The following is a 14,235-nucleotide window of genomic DNA, read 5'->3' on the forward strand; positions in this document are numbered from 1 at the left end:
GCTCGGACTTCCATCTAGTTAGGTGCCTCTGAAGGCGAACTGAGTCTAAAGCATTGTATCGCACTGCCTGTTTTCCTTCCCTTGCAGGTGGACTACACATTTCGTGCATATAACGCTTGCGACTGTCGTATTTGTATATATATTGTGTTGATATGGTATGTGTTGGTTTAATATTGTGATACTGTGATTTTCTCGCTACGGTCATTGTTTTAAAGGCCTTAAAATAAATGTGTATATATTTTTGATATAACAACTGTTTGGAGTAGTTTGTAAGTGATCTTGCTTTGTGTGCTCATTGCGGGCTTTCAGTCACCCTCACCCCTCTTGAGACCTAGTCTTGACTGCCGCGATCGCTACCTTGATTGGTCTGGCTCGTCCAGAGGTTACCCTGTTCCAAGTAATTAGGTTGGCCTTCTAAACTTCTGCGCCACCAGGACAGAGTTCAGAAATCCGTCTTAACACTTCCTATAGCATGAGATGTGAGATCCCAATGCTTCTACCAAACCTGAGACCCTTCCTATAGCATGAGATGTGATATCCAACTCTTCCCATCCAATCCTGAGACCCTTCCTATAACATGAGATGTGATATCCAACTCCTTCCCATTCCAATCCTGAGACCCTTCCAATAGCATGAGATGTGATATCCAACTCCTTCCAATTCCGACCTGTGACCCTTCCTATAGCATGAGATATGATATCCAACTCCTTCCCATTCCAGTCCTGAGACCCTTCCAGTAACATGAGATGTGATATCCAACTCCTTCCCAATCCAATACTGAGACCCTTCCGATAGCATGAGATATGATATCTCAATGCTTCTAATAACAACCCTGAGACCCTTCCTATAACATGAGATGTGATATCCAAATCCTTCCCAATCCAATCCTGAGACCCTTCCGATAGCATGAGATATGATATCTCAATGCTTCTAATAACAAACCTGAGACCCTTCCTATAACATGAGATGTGATATCCAAATCCTTCCCATTCCAATCCTGAGACCCTTCCTATAACATGAGATGTGATATCCAACTCCTTCCCAATCCAATCCTGAGACCCTTCCGATCGCATGAGATATGATATCTCAATGCTTCTAATACCAAACCACAGACCCGTCCTATAAATTGAGATGTGATATCCAAATCCTTCCCCTTCCAAACCTGAGACCCTTCCGTTAGCATGAGATGTGATATCCAACTCCTTCCCATTCCAATCCTGAGACCCTTCCTATAGCATGAGATGTGATATCCTAATGCTTCTACCAAACCTGAGACCCTTCCGATAGCATGAGATGTGATATCTCAATGCTTCTATCAAACCTGAGACCCTTCCTATAGCATGAGATGTGATATCCAACTCCTTTCCATTCCAATCCTGAGACCCGTCATATACTATGAGATGTTATATCTCAATGCTTCTAATACCAAACCTGAGACTGTCCTATAACATGAGATGTGATATCTCAATGCTTCTAATAACAAACCTGAGACCATTCCTATAACGAGATGTGATATCCAAGTCCTTCCCATTCCAATCTTGAGACCCTTCCTATAACATGAGATGTGATATCCAACTCCTTCCAATTCCAACCAGTGACCCTTCCTATAGCATGAGATGCGATATCCAACTCGTTCCCAATCCAATCCTGAGACCCTTTCGATAGCATGAGATGTGATATCTTAATGCTTCTAGCAAACCTGAGACCTTCCCATGGCATGAGATGTGATATCAAACTCCTTCCCATTCCAATCCTGAGACCCTTCCTATAGCATGAGATGTGATATCCAACTCCGTCCCATTCCAATCCTGAGACCCGTCCTATACTATGAGATGTTATATCTCAATGCTTCTAATACCAAACCTGAGACTGTCCTATAACATGAGATGTGATATCTCAATGCTTCTAATCACAAACCTGAGACCCTTCCTATAACATGAGATGTGATATCCAAGTCCTTCCCATTCCAATCTTGAGACCCTTCCTATAACATGAGATGTGATATCAAAATCCTTCCCAATCCAATCATGAGACCCTTCCGATAGCATGAGATATGATATCTCAATCCTTCTAATACCAAACCACAGACCCGTCCTTTAACTTGAGATGTGATATCCAAATCCTTCCCCTTCCAAACCAGAGACCCTTCCTTTATCATGAGATGTGATATCCAACTCCTTCACATTCCAATCCTGAGACCCTTCCTATAGCATGAGATGTGATATCCAAATGCTTCTACCAAACCTGAGTCCCTTCCTATAGCATAAGATGTGATATCCAACTCTTCCCATCCAATCCTGAGACCCTTCCTATAACATGAGATGTGATATCCAACTCCTTCCCAATCCAATCCTGAGACCCTTCCGATAGCATGAGATATGATATCTCGATGGTTCTAATATCAAACCTGAGACCCTCCCTATAGCATGAGATGTGATATCCAACTCCTTCCCATTCCAATCCTGAGACCCTTCCAATAGCATGAGATGTGATATCCAACTCCTTCCAATTCCAACCTGTGACCCTTCCTATAGCATGAGATATGATATCCAACTCCTTCCCATTCCAATCCTGAGACCCTTCCTGTAACATGAGATGTGATATCTGTAGGGTATTTTGTGGAGATTTGGGGCCTGACGGTATTTTATTACCGCCGAAAAATAACTTAGCAATAATCACTCTTTGTATTCAGATTTGGCCATGTGCAACAATAATACAATGGACATGCATTATTTCAGCACCCAGACCTGCATATTTGGTATACGTGGTTGGTGGTATTTTGGTGAGCATAATTCCCTTGTTTTATTTGTGGCCCCAATGTCCAGAATCCCTTATCTTTGCTTAGATTTTTCGTGTGATCACTAGAGAGACCTCAGACCTGCATTCTAGGAATACCACATTTTCCAGTGATAGTGTTGGTGTGCCACCATGGGCGAACTCACTGACTTATTTACGACAGAGAGCTATATGTGGTAGTCTTGTGGTAATTTCCACTACCTTATATACGGTAGGGAGCTATGTTCAGAGAGTCTCTCTTCCCGTTGGCTCATGTACCTCCAACAAGCTATGATACAGTCACTCACAATTATTCATACTGATTTTGACATGCACACATCTGTCTTAAAATGACCATTGCACTGTTTAAAAATCTCCCCACATCATCAGCATTGTAATGGTAAACAATAAACATCACCCGTCTGTTTTCAAATATTTTTCTGTATTATAAAAGTTGTATTTAAAAACGATCTCATTCTTTACAGAAATAAAATGGTACAGTCAAAGCATTGTCTGTGACACTCTGCAAAGAGAGTGGCGGAGAACAGAACTCAAATTGCAACATTAGCACTTGATTAAGACACGCACAGGAATCCTACACTGACTGCATATTACCGTACACACTCAGCTCCCACACTTCTCATTACCTTATCTTTTTAGTTGTTCTCTTTGTGAATGTGACTCTCTTGGATTAACTCCAGCAAAAAGGAACGCTTGCCTTCTCAAACCGGGGTCATTGCCTGGAATTCTCAGCTTTTGCAGATAGGAATGCCTCAGCCAGTGGAAAGGTCCTTCTTTCAGCTCTCCCCAATCTCAACTGCAGCAGGACACAGGAATCTGCATTCAGTCAGGAGCCCCACAGCCAGGTCTTCTCCCCAATAGTGCAGAAAGATGTCTGCCTGTCTTTTTCCCTGATACTGCCCACTAAAACTTTCCTCTCAGCCCTCTGTATGACGTGTCCCAATGAAATCCATCATCTCTCATCCTCCTACTCTTCAACAATAGCTTCGCTTATACATTTGCAATTGTTGCAAATCTGACTTCCTTCTTCCTGCAGTTACTGTGCACAAAAACACGGAGAATCAGGCAGAAAAGAGAAGAAAAAATCTGCACACGCATTTAAATGGTTTTCAGAGTATGCCTAATTCTGCAGTGGAGAACACATTTTATTAGTGGGTTATGTTAAATAAGGTTTTATTAGTCAGGTCAATTGTTAATAGGTTAGCTGTTAATTTTCAAATGTGTCTCTAGCAATATAGGCATTTCAGGTGAAAAATAGTGTGCATTTTTAAATGAGCACGTGTGCTTTTAACTGTAAAAATAGATTTGCATCTTATATGTTAAAATCGTTTTTGACTGAATAGTCTGTCTTTCCTTGTTAATCTGGTAACCCATATAGCAATGCACCGCACCCTTGTGGTGGTGCTGCAAAAAAAAAAAATGTGCTACTTGTGCAGTATTACTGTACTCTGTACTGTAACACGCCAAATATCCTTACATATACCCTCCTTTTGTTTTTAGAACTTGGCTATAATCCAAGCCAATTCCTAAAAACAACTTGTTCTATTTTTTTTACAATATAGCAATCCAACAAAATGAATATTCATGTGCATCAATGAAAATTTGCAATCAACATTTCATCTGAGTCCATCAGTTCATAAAATGTTCCCCATTTGCCTTCTCAGTGGAAGTGGCATTACTTTAAGTTTAAATTTTCCAAGTCAATTAAAAACAATGAAATAAAACAACTAACTAAAACAAATAAGTAATATAACAAGTTAAAATAAATAATTAAAATAATAAATACGTGGAACTTCATATGCCGGAACTTTTGTTTTGTCTCTTTTGGTATGTCCCGACCAGCGATGTTATTCGGTTCATTCGAGTACTCTTTCATCTTGGCAATCTTGAATCCACAGTAGTCATCTCTTTTGGCATTCCGGTTATTTTGTCTTCACCTCCACCTGGAGGCAGGCATCTTTTGGTCTTCATCCAGGGGACTCCAGGACTCCATCGTCTCCCGTGGCCTCTGATCCCGGAACCTCCGACCAAATAATGTTAATTGTCTAAATCAAAATAGAAAATAAATAGATTAAGTACATAGCACAATACTAACTTCATCCTTTTGCCAAAAATAAAACATGCTTGGTAAAAATATTTCGTTTTTTTTTTCCTTCTTCTGAAATTAAACACAAGTTAAAAGAAAACAAACACATATAAAACAGCATTCAATATTTAATACACTTTCTCTCTGCACACCAACCATGAGCTTCCATTATATGTGCATTTATTTATTTATTTATTTATTTATTTATTTATATTTATTTTATATTATATTTTACATATACTACAGTGTTTATGTGCCATCATAACAATCAACTTTTTAACTTCTTTGTCACTGCCTCCTGATTGTACCCATTTATTTTCTCTTTTTGTGTTCAAGTGATTTTATCTGTTTCTACATGCTCAAGCCGCCTGATCTCATGTCTGGGATGGCATGGTTTGATTTGATTTACATGGACAAACTGCTCTATTGCTGTTTCACCTTCATTTTTCAAAATTTTATACACTACAGGAGAAACCTTATCTATAATTCGAAATGGCCCCTGCCAGGCTGCTAGCAATTTAGAATTTTTCTGTTTACTTTTTCCAAAATGAAACTTGTACACCTGATCCCCTACATTGTATTCCTTTACTGATGTCTTTTTGTCATAATATGACTTAGCACTGTCAGCAGCCCTTTCCAGATTTCTCTGCACAAAAGCAAATGCATGTTGCAAATGCCTCCTCAGTTCATCAATATATTCATGAACCGTGGATGCACTCACTAGAGTTTGCTCATGTGTTCTGTATAGTAGGTGTTGTGGTAACACCATTTTCCTACCTGTCAAGACCTCATGGGGGCTAACACCTGTTGCTTTGGCAGGAGTCGACCTGATTGCCATCAGAACCAACGGTAAACGTAAATCCCAGCTGGAACCTGCTTCTGCCACAAATTTCTTTAAAATATCCACAACAGACCTATTGCTTCTTTCAACTGTACCTGAAGACGCCGCCCGATATGCGATATGTAGTTTCCTTTTCACACCTAGTATTTGCCATACCTTACTCATTAGAGTACTTGTGAAATGACTTCCTCTGTCTGACTCAATTCTTTGTGGCAACCCAAACCTTGAGAACACATGGTTCACCAGTAATGTGGCTGCTGTTTGCGCACTACAATCTGGTGAAGGAATGCACTCAATCCACTTCGACATCAAACATACCACACTCAAAATATAACGGTGTCCCCTGCTCGACCTTTTTAAAGGACCTACATAGTCTATTTGCAAATCTGACCATGGGAGAGTTAGGCCTCTTTTCATCAATGGTGCTCTATGCATTGGTGAAGCAGGTTTAAATTGGGCGCATACTAGACATCCTCTAGTATATAATTCCACATCTTGGGACATATGAGGCCAGTAAGCATAATCTTTTAGTATTTCTAATGTTTTTTGTGAACCTCTATGGCCTGCAGTTATGGCATCATGTGCATGGTGTAGCATTAGTCCTCTGAATGAAAGGGGTACTACCCACTGTATTTGTCCTGTTATGGACTCTCTAATCATGAGTCCATCCTGTAATCTGATTCGTGTTTTGTTCTTTAATAACACCCTCAACTCTTCTTTTCCCATGCAATCTTTTTCTGTTAAAGGATTTTGTTCAGGATCTATCAAATGATTATAATAGATTCCCAAAATTTGATCATTCTTTTGTGCCTCAATCAAATCTTGGTCTGGCGTGTCATGACTCCACTGCACCACCGGTTGATCTATCTCCTTTGGTGCTTTAGAACGTGTCACTGCATCAATTTGTATTTCACCCATTAAATAATCAATATGTAGCAATTCTCCCATCACAGCCCCAATCTTAGCCAGATGGTCTGCCTTATCATTTCCCTCCTTATCCTCTCCTGGTGTTTTTAAATGCCCACAAATTTTTCTCCAGTATATTGTTAAATTATTTTCTGACACCAATTTGTCTATGGCTTGTATCATTTTTCCATGTTTAAGTGGCTTTTTGTTGTATGTAACCATGCCTCTTGCTTTCCAACCAGGCAAATACTCCACAAAGCTATTCCGTGCATAGTCAGAATCAGTCACCAGGACAATTTCACTGAACTTTTTATCAACTGCAGTAGCAATTGCTTTATAGATGGCTGCCAATTCCGCCACCTGACTGCTCTTATCTCCAATCCTCATCCCTATACTAGGAACGCCTTCACATTTCAACCAGACATTTCCTATTCCTGCCACTAATTGTTTATTACTGTCATTTTCAATGTGAAAAGCACAACCATCCACATATACAGTTGGCAAATCCTTGCATGTTTTTTCATCAAAAGCTTTGTGTGGTGATTGTTCAAATTCCTGTAAACTAGCTTCCACTTCCATTTCATTTGGTATTTGTTCAGCTGCACAGTCATGTAAGTCAGCTAACCCTTGAGCAATTGGGCTCTTTTTATTTTGTCCATATCTTACTTCTACGGGAAAACCTTGTAATGCCAGCGTCCATGAAGTGATTCTGGATTGCGCTAGATTGCCTGATCTAATTCTTTTACTCTCTAAAAATTGCAAAGGTTGATGATTTGTTTCAATAATCACCTTTTCTCCCTGAACAATGGGGCGAAAATGTTGTAGCGCCCACACAGTGGTTAATAGGGCCTTCCCACATTCATTAAATTTCATTTCAACTTGGGAAAATGCCTTACTTGCATATGCAATGGTTTTGTGATTCAAATCGTGTTTTTGTGATAACACTGCTGACATACAATGTTCAGAAAAGCCTATTTCTATAAAGAAATCCCTGTCCTTTATGGGGTATGCTAAACATGGTGCCTTTACAAGACATTCCTTCAATCTAGCCACTGCATCAGACTGCTCTCTTTCCCATCTCCAGGGAGTATTTAGTTTAAGCAGTTTAGTCAATGGTTGAGTGATTTCTGCATAATTCTCAATGAACTTTCTGTTATAGCCTGTCATCCCTAATAAACTTTTTACTCCTTTCACATTTTTAGGATCTTTTAATCTTTGTATGGCCTCTATTTTCTTCCTTTGTGGATTTAGCCCATGTTCAGTCACTTCATGCCCTAGAAAGTTCACTTTTTTCTTGCACCATTGTGCTTTTTGCAAAGATACTTTGGCGCCTGCTTTCTGCAATTGGCCAAGCACATGTCTTATTTCATCAAAATGGCTTTTAAGGTTTTCATTTTTTATCAGGACATCATCCACATAAACTATTGTTCCTCTTTCCGCTGCATCCGGCATGGCCTTTCTCAAAAATATGCCAAATTCACTCCCACTATTGATGTACCCGAACGGAGCTCTAAGCCAGGCATATTGAGTCCTGTCAAATGTAAAGGAAAATAAGTGTTGTATCTCCTCTGCCAATGGCACACACCAATATCCAGAGGTGAGATCTAACGTGGTAAATACATTTGAACCATGTATCTGAGCTAGGCACTGATCAATGAATGGTAGTGGCCATCTAGATACTGGTACTCTTTTATTTAACTCTCTTAAGTCTGCACACAGCCGCCATTGACCATTTGGCTTTAACACACCTAAAATAGGCGTATTGGATGTGCTATGAATGGGCCTAATTATTCCCCGTGATTCCAAATTTTTAATAATCTCTGCCAATGATTCTAAACATGCCAGCGGTAGTCTATACTGGCGTACAAACACTGGATTTCTGCTACAACCTTCTGGTAGTGTGGCCACATGTAAATCAGTTAAACCGCAATCATAAGCATCTTTTGCAAATACATCCTTAAACTCCATAAATATTTCCCTCAGGTCGTTTCGATCCCCATCGCTGTCACATGCATCCGCTAAGGAGATCTGCTCTTCTACCATTCTGGAAAATTCTGGAAAATCTTCTGGTAAAGGAATCTCAGCGCTTTCCTCTAACTGTGTGGCTGTGTCTTTTTGTAGAGCTGCCACTTTTAAATATTTTGGCATATCAGCTTCCACTTCAATGGGCTGATTTCCTGTTTCATTTTCATTTAAATTAAATATTATGCAATCCTCTTGATGGCAGCACACTGTCTCATTTGAATCATAAGGATACACAGAATGAATTTTAAATATTCCTTTGGGCTGAGAGTCCAGGTGTTCTGGCAACTCGCCCTTGGCATCTACATATTTTTCAGGAATATTCCCAATCACCATGTTATTTAAATCTGCCGTATAATGTGATTTTTGTATGGCCATTCCTAATGGGGAGTTTTCCTCTAAATGAATATCCTGACAACCTTTATTATTTACCATGATTTTTACAGATCCCTCACCAATGTCTACCAATGGAATGTATTCATAATCCAGGCCTTGCTGTTTTATGGATTCATTCAGGCATACAAATGCATCAGAGCCTTTCATCTGCTGCCCATTTTTGCATTTCAGTGTTATTGCAAACTGTTTTGTAAATGCAGGAATAATAGTATCTTTCCTTATTTGTAATTCGATGGCATAAGGAACCAGTTGTGCACAATGATAAGCCCTTCTTTTGTCTTCAAATTCAGGTGCCGGCCCACCTAGGCGTGACCATATTTTTTGATTAAGGAAATCTAACACCATACACATTCTGTGCATGATGTCATTGCCCATGTAAAATTCATTTTGTGCTCCATTCACTATCCATACATTATGGTAAATTGTTTTCTGCCCAATGCTAATTTTAAGCATGCATCTGCCTGTAATTCGGTTTTCAAAGTCTGGACTGTCCAACCCAGAAACATATTGGTTTTTAATCCTAAATTTCGGGATTTCTTTCCTCTCCATAATTTTTTGCAACAATTTCTCATTAATGAAACTCCTTTCATGTTCAAGCGCTAAAGTGGCTTTTATTGTTTTAAAATAATCATTTATACCAACGTGAACCCATGGTTGCTCATCTTCCATGTGTATTTCTGCCAGAGTGGTAATGTGTTTTTCTGAATCTGTTTTAGGAACAATATTCTGTTTGCATGTATTCTCTTTTAAATAGAAACGTAATGTGTGCTCATCTATAGCAGTCTGCCAATCTTTCCTTGGGTCCAAGTATATTTGTACAGGTAGTTTTTCATTGTCGCTCTGATCTTTGTCTTGACACATTAATATAACAGTGACACTAGGTATGCAGCTATTCTGGAGATATACCTCCACAGCATCATTTGTTTTGGCAACGGTGTGACATTCATTTATATTGCTGTTTTGTGATTTTAGTTTCTTAGGCCTCAATGGTTTTTTGGTTAAGGACCACAGCACTCCATTCACCCCATCTATGAGAGGAGACAATCTTTTCAGGCAATCTGTCCCCATCAGAAATGGAATTTCACAAATAGATGTGATCAATACCTCTTGTTTCATTCTGTGCTTTCCTATTTTTATGTCAACCTCAGTTACACCTATGATGGGCACCTCCTCCCCATTAAAGTTATGCACTGGGCCTTGATTTGCCTTCACTGTGATCTGACTCTGTGGAGGCCTCCCTTCATTGATACTCTTTACCAGCTCCTTGGACATAATTGTGGCCTGTGCGCCAGTGTCAATCATAGCGAAGGTGTGGCATTTTTCTTCTACAGTGATGGGTGCATAATATCTGTCCTCAACTTCCTCTAATACACATAAGAAATGTGAATTCTTACTGATTTCAGGGCTCACCTTTCTCAGGTCTTTTTCACTTTTGGCTAAGCACATTGGTAAATGAAAAGACATTTTTCCCTCCTTTTTACCCATTTCTGTGCGAGATATTTTATTCATTTCTCCATGTTCAGAGGTTTTTTGGAGTGTGGCCACTGTTCGCCCATCCATCTGGGTAACATCAGAGACCCCATTACAACCTTCCAACTGAACATGTGTAACAACATCATTCAGCAATTTGTCATTTTTTAATTCTGTGCATTTGTGATCATTTAGTGTAATACCAGCCCTTGCAGCCTCGTCAAGAATATGTGGCTCAAAGAATTCTTCAGGTGATTGACTTGTACCCTCCTTGTGAGTATTTCCTTTTTCTGTCTGTGTTTGGTCATTGTTTTGCTTGCCCAGGGAAGGAGCTATGGCATCCCCACTTACTCCCTGTTCACTGGTATTCCCCATGCATGAGTCATTTTTCTTAAATCTGTTCCTTTGTTCTTTTGGAAGTCCTAATGTTTCTTTTTCATTTGTGCAAATCTTTACTGTTTTATTTAGCTCTAAGTTAAACCGTACCTCTTTTTTAGAAGTATTTGCACTTTCTGTCACAATTTCATTTACTGGTACTTTCATTTTTAATCCATTAGGCATCTCAGAGTCGTTATGCAAAATTATATCAGAGCAATCTGTCATTTTGGCACTGCAGTTATCATGAGTACTTAGTCACTTTTCGGAAGCCCCCCGGTCATTGCTATGGCCATCAGCCCCCTCTTTGGAAGGTTGTTTTTGCGCTGTATAGAGCTTTCCTATTTGCTCAGCTAACATTTTCACTTGGGCCTCAAGGCACTGGAACCTTTCCATCTCTCTAGGATCCTCTTTCTGTGGCCTAGGTCGATATTGGTTGTTTTCCCCCTGATTGGATCTATTCTGATACCTCTCAGGTAATTGATACCGGTTGGGATGGTTTCTGAACTCTTGATTCATTTGTGGAGGGGAGCGGGTTGCACCCATCCTTTGATTATAGTCCCTTGGTGGGGAATCATCGTACTGGCGTGGACTGTAGTTCACGTTTTGCCTCATGTCCTGTCTCTCAGATTGTGGGTACTGGCCCCTATGTTGATTTCCATTATCAGTAAATCGATCCACATATCGGGGCCTATCCTGATTACCATATATCATGGTGTTGGGATCAAACCTACTCTGTGTCCCCAATGACTGGTAGGGACCATCATTTCTTTGATCTTGATTTTGTCTCTGGTTATTGTTCATACCTGCCATATCAGACCGGTATCTTACCCGGGGTCTATCCCCTAAGTACCTAGGGCTGATGTAGCACTCTCTATTACTAGGATCATGTGTTTGGAACATTGGTACAGGCAATGGCGATCTTTGTTGATTACCCCTTTGTTCAGGTGTCACATTATTTTTACCTTGACTTTGAGCAGACTCAAGGGACATTTTGGCTGACCTGATTTCCATTACTGTGGCTGAGGGTTCTTTAGATTTATGCCTGGTATCTTTCATTTTATCACTTTCTCTACCCTGACAATAGAGTACCTCATATAGCTTTGTGCTTTGATGTACAATCCATTCAAGGGACTTGTCACGGTCAAATTCACGGACCAATTGGGATATGATGTCTTTCTGTAGCCCATAGAAGTATGCAGTTTTAAACTCATTGGAATTTGAGTCAAAAGATACATCAAAGCGAGAGAATGCTCTTTTTAAGTCTTGTAAAAATTGGCGAGGGGATGTATTAGGTCCAGCAGTAATTGTGTACGCGACTTTCTTTGCCTCCTGCAATGACTGAAAAGGAGAAAAATGACGCCTAATTTCTTTTTCAAACTCCAGCCATGTCATATTCTGCTGTTCATTTAATCCCTTTATGATGCTGGCCGTCGGGGCATCTAAAGTTAAATGAAAATATTGTCTGTACTGTTCCTTAGGTATCTGGAGTGCTTTAAAAATGTCATGCACCGCTTCTAAGTGATCCTCAATGCAGCATTCACCTCCCTTTTTAAATGGTTTGATCAGGGCTTTAATGGATTTCATTATTTTTATGGGGCTACTTGTTGCAATACATGGAATTGCACTATTTTGTGAGTCAATCCTGTTTTCAGGTGTATGAGATTGGTGACTGCCCCCAATGGGAGTATCAAATCCCCCAAGGGCGCTGCAACCAAGTTCAGTCACCGGCCCAGTCACTGGGGCACTAGCTCTTTGGGCAGAGCTAGAATTCACCTCCACTCCATTGAAGGTGGTACCCTGCCACCTCTCCTGGGACCTGGGAATGCACATTTGTTGTTCTAAGTCCTTCACTTTTTAAGGAGTCTGTTGGCTTCATCATGCAAATAATTATTTTCATCACTCATTTTATTAATCGCCTCCTGCATATCGCACATTTGCATTTGGCATTCATTGAACTCTTTATTTCTCTTGTCTCTTTCTTGGATCATTTTGATCATTTCTTGTTCTGCACTCTGGAGATCACCTTCTTTTTCGCAATGTTCTTTTTGTAAAATCTGCATTTCTGAAACAACCTCATCTTTATCCTGCCTAATGTGATCCACTAAGGCTTTTAAGTGTGTCAATTCCTGCTCACTATCTTCAAATTGTTTCTTGCTTTTGGATAACTGAGTATCAAAGTCTCTGCATTTTAATTGCATGTCTTTTTGGCATACATCCAATTCTGCTCTCAACATTTCCTGATTTTTACTTGCCCCATCTAATTCAGTCTTTAACCTGTTAATTAGCTGAGTATCATTCTCTTGCATTCGCAGGGACTTGTTTAAAATAAACCATATTTTGCCGCATAGCCGTATTAAACAGTCTTTCTCTGCACTTTTATCGGCTGCATTCAATAATCTTGTAAGGCAGACCTGGATTATGCTGCCTTCTGCAAAAATATTGTCTAGTTTTTCTTTCTGCGCCTCACCCTGGATGCGGTTACTCCATTCTAACGTGCTCTTCGAAGACCAATTCCCATGTGCAAATAACTTTGCCTCTAAATATTGCACTAGATCTGAGAATGTGGTTTCCCTTTGTGACATTCTGAAATTCGTTTTTAGTGGCACACTGCTATTATAAAATGGGTTCCCTTTAATGTGCAAATGGCAGTGTGAGACACGCTTGCCACGCCCAGTAGGTACTCTATGATCACTTTCCCGGCCTGCAACGCACCATAAATATGTAGGGTATTTTGTGGAGATTTGGGGCCTGACGGTATTTTATTACCGCCGAAAAATAACTTAGCAATAATCACTCTTTGTATTCAGATTTGGCCATGTGCAACAATAATACAATGGACATGCATTATTTCAGCACCCAGACCTGCATATTTGGTATACGTGGTTGGTGGTATTTTGGTGAGCATAATTCCATTGTTTTATTTGTGGCCCCAATGTCCAGAATCCCTTATCTTTGCTTAGATTTTTCGTGTGATCACTAGAGAGACCTCAGACCTGCATTCTAGGAATACCACATTTTCCAGTGATAGTGTTGGTGTGCCACCATGGGCGAACTCACTGACTTATTTACGACAGAGAGCTATATGTGGTAGTCTTGTGGTAATTTCCACTACCTTATATACGGTAGGGAGCTATGTTCAGAGAGTCTCTCTTCCCGTTGGCTCATGTACCTCCAACAAGCTATGCTACAGTCACTCACAATTATTCATACTGATTTTGACATGCACACATCTGTCTTAAAATGACCATTGCACTGTTTAAAAATCTCCCCACATCATCAGCATTGTAATGGTAAACAATAAACATCACCCGTCTGTTTTCAAATATTTTTCTGTATTATA

This window comes from Ambystoma mexicanum, chromosome 14 (genome assembly GCF_040938575.1).
Source record: "Ambystoma mexicanum isolate Mex_15411 chromosome 14, UKY_AmexF1_1, whole genome shotgun sequence".
Classification (NCBI taxonomy): domain Eukaryota; kingdom Metazoa; phylum Chordata; class Amphibia; order Caudata; family Ambystomatidae; genus Ambystoma; species Ambystoma mexicanum.